Source organism: Ammodytes marinus (assembly GCF_949987685.1).
Source record: "Ammodytes marinus genome assembly, contig: scaffold_514, whole genome shotgun sequence".
Lineage (NCBI taxonomy): Eukaryota > Metazoa > Chordata > Actinopteri > Uranoscopiformes > Ammodytidae > Ammodytes > Ammodytes marinus.
The window spans coordinates 13590-16804 of NW_027648020.1; the positions used below are offsets into that span (position 1 = coordinate 13590).

At 43.7% G+C, this 3215-nt stretch overlaps 1 long non-coding RNA gene across 1 annotated transcript; it reads left to right on the plus strand.

The window, feature by feature from the left end:
* Positions 1-643: 643 nt before the first annotated feature.
* LOC307271174 lies at positions 644-2953 on the plus strand. The gene is made up of 4 exons (XR_013845593.1): positions 644-733; positions 1980-2041; positions 2449-2499; positions 2891-2953. It is a non-coding gene; the product is annotated as an uncharacterized lncRNA (long non-coding RNA).
* Positions 2954-3215: the final 262 nt, after the last annotated feature.

Genomic DNA, 3215 nt, shown 5'->3' on the forward strand with positions numbered 1-3215 from the left:
TGATCTGCTACTTTCCATACTGTGTGTGCGCTAAAAAAAATCCAGTGTCAATACACAGCCTAGGCTCTGTAAACAGGTTAATACACAGCCTAGGCTCTGTAAACAGGGTTAATACACAGCCCAGGCTCTGTAAACAGGGTTAATACACAGCCTAGACTCTGTAAACAGGGTTAATACACAGCCTAGACTCTGTAAACAGGTTAATACACAGCCTAGGCTCTGTAAACAGGTTAATACACAGCCTAGGCTCTGTAAACAGGGTTAATACACAGCCTAGGCTCTGTAAACAGGTTAATACACAGCCTAGGCTCTGTAAACAGGGTTAATACACAGCCTAGGCTCTGTAAACAGGGTTAATACACAGCCCAGGCTCTGTAAACAGGGTTAATACACAGCCCAGCCTCTGTAAACAGGGTTAATACACAGCCTAGGCTCTGTAAACGGGCATGTAGCGAATTAAGAGGATATATATTCACTGATTTTGACAAAAAGAAAATCCTCAACAAGCATTGTTTATCACCTTAAAAGGCTTCCGTTCACTCCTTCCATCTCATTGGCTCATTCGCCTGTCTGTCACACGACTCTGGCACCTGATTCGTCAGTCCATTAGTCGGTTTCCCGCCCCTCACTTAAGCCCCTCCTCCTGCTGCGTCACAAACCTTCTCCTTCTCTCGTGCTCTCGCTGTCTCCGCACACGCTGTCAAGATGTACGGTCAGCAGGTTTTAGTGCTCAGTAAGTCTCTTTTTAACATTTTACTCCTTCACTGTGTCTCATTGCAGCATTTAAACCCTTCAGCAGCTAATCCGAAGCCTTTATTACAACATGGCGGCCGCTTCTTCACGCTTTGTGGCCGCTAACACACAGCGCGAGCCGGCTACTAGCACATGCGCTTCTTTCACACAACGAGCTAACCAACGGGTAGTTAGCGTTAGCATTGTGCTAGCTCGTGTCGCATTAAGAATGAATGGCGATGCTAGGCTAGGCTCGTGTCTCATTAGGAATGAATGGCGATGCTAGGCTAGGATAGGCTAGGGTACTTATCCGCCGTTACTCAGCATTGGAGACAGTTAGCTTGATGCCAGATAGCAGCTAACGCGCAGTCCATCCTTCCTCATTGTGTCTGATGCTAGCACGCCGCCACACCCTCAAAGCAGTACTATTGCAGAGTTATAGAAGTAAATGCATTTATTTAGTTTGATCGTATTCATTCTTTATTAGCTGTCGGGTTATTCCTGCGGCTCTTTGTGAAAGAAGTGGTGATATAAATCCTGTAGCTTAATTAGCATTAACAAAAACATAGCGGTTCTTAAAACATTGCGTTAAATAAAAGCTCGTAATTGTAATATATTCCTGCTGTTCTAAAGCTCGTAATTGTAATATATTCCTGCTGTTCTATCGCCATAAACCAGCGACACACACACACTGTTATTTAAGCATTTTGTCAATCTGAAATCTCATCCTACATTCCCCACTTTTAATTTTTTTATCTTATTTTTTCTAAATAAATGTATTTATTTATGGGAATATTATTGACGTCTTGTGCTTTCTGTAACGCAAACATATCGACTGTAGCATCGCTGCGGCTTAACGCTAACATCCTCTGTGTCACTTTATAAGATGCTTGTAGAACCTTCCAGAAGCTTCCAGTCTGGTGTGTGTGTGGGGCTGACTGTGTGTGTGGAGGGGAGGGGGGGGGGGGGGGGAGATGTAAATAATCCTTCACTTTAAAGTGTTTTGACATCATAATGAAAAGGATTTTAAAAATATATATTTGTATCGTCCACGTTTTCTCCTGATGCTGGACCCTGGATAAGAGGGAGGGAGATGGAAGGATGGAGAGAGAGATAGAGATAGATAGATAGATAGATAGATAGATAGATAGATAGATAGATAGATAGATAGATAGATAGATAGATAGATAGATAAGTGAGTGAAGTTACAGATTAATAATGAATGAGTTTCTGTGTTTGTTCCTCAGACCAGAACATCAAGAGAGAGTCAGGGCGTAAGGTCCAGGCTGGAAACATCAACGCTGCTAAGGTCAGTTACTGTTCATTCATGTTTTATATCTGTGTGTGTACTGCAGGCCTAACCCTCACACAAAGTTTAATATGGGCCTAAAAGTGATTCTGGAGAACGCTTGTTGTCCAAATCAGTGAATATCTCCTCATGATCCACTACCTGTCTGTACTGTGTGAATATCTCCTCATGATCCACTACCTGTCTGTACTGTGCGTACTGAAAAACACCCAGTGTTAATACACAGCCTAGCCTCTGTAAACTGGCATGTTGCTATAGCTACGGTGGGCCCTTTGTTTACATACCAGTTTACAGAAAAAGTGATTTTGAAAACTAGCTTTCTCCAGAATCACTGACTCCGCCTTAAAGGGCCAGGATCCCAGGGTTACTTCCTCATATTAATAATGAAATGTTTGTGTTTGTTTCAGACCATCGCTGATGTCATCCGTACCTGCCTCGGCCCTCGGGCCATGATGAAGGTGAGACATGTCGCCTTAGACAGCAGCTCACAGGACAGACAGTGTTATACTGTATATACAAAGACAGACAGACAGACAGACAGGCTGGCAGACAGACAGACACTCGGACAGACAGACGCACAAGAACACGTGAAAGGTTTTTACCTAGAACCTGCTTTGCTCTAGAAACGTTTAACTTTGAGAGAGACAGACGTTTGTAAAGAAGTGTGTTGATTAGTTTATTCATTACAGCAGCTCAGTGATTAGTCTGTTACCGTACCAACCTCCATGTTGAGTATTGACTGTTTGTGTTGTTGTGTATTGACTGTTTGTGTTGTTGTGTATGACTGTTTGTGTTGTTGTGTATTGACTGTTTGTGTTGTTGTGTATTGACTGTTTGTTGTTTGTCTAGATGCTGTTGGACCCGATGGGAGGGATCGTGATGACCAACGATGGAAACGCCATCCTGAGAGAGGTGAGCTCATCATACCCCCTAACCCCCCTCTATACCCCTGAACCCTCTTCATACCCCCTAACCCCCCTCTATACCCCTGAACCCTCTTCATACCCCTAACCCCCCTCTATACCCCTGAACCCTCTTCATACCCCCTGAACCACTAACCCTCTCATACCCCCTAACCCGAACCCTTTAGACACACTCTACTTAAAGCCCTACTTCACCGGTGGAATATGAAGGTGTATTGAACTCTGAGATCCTATGTAGTATACATGTGCAA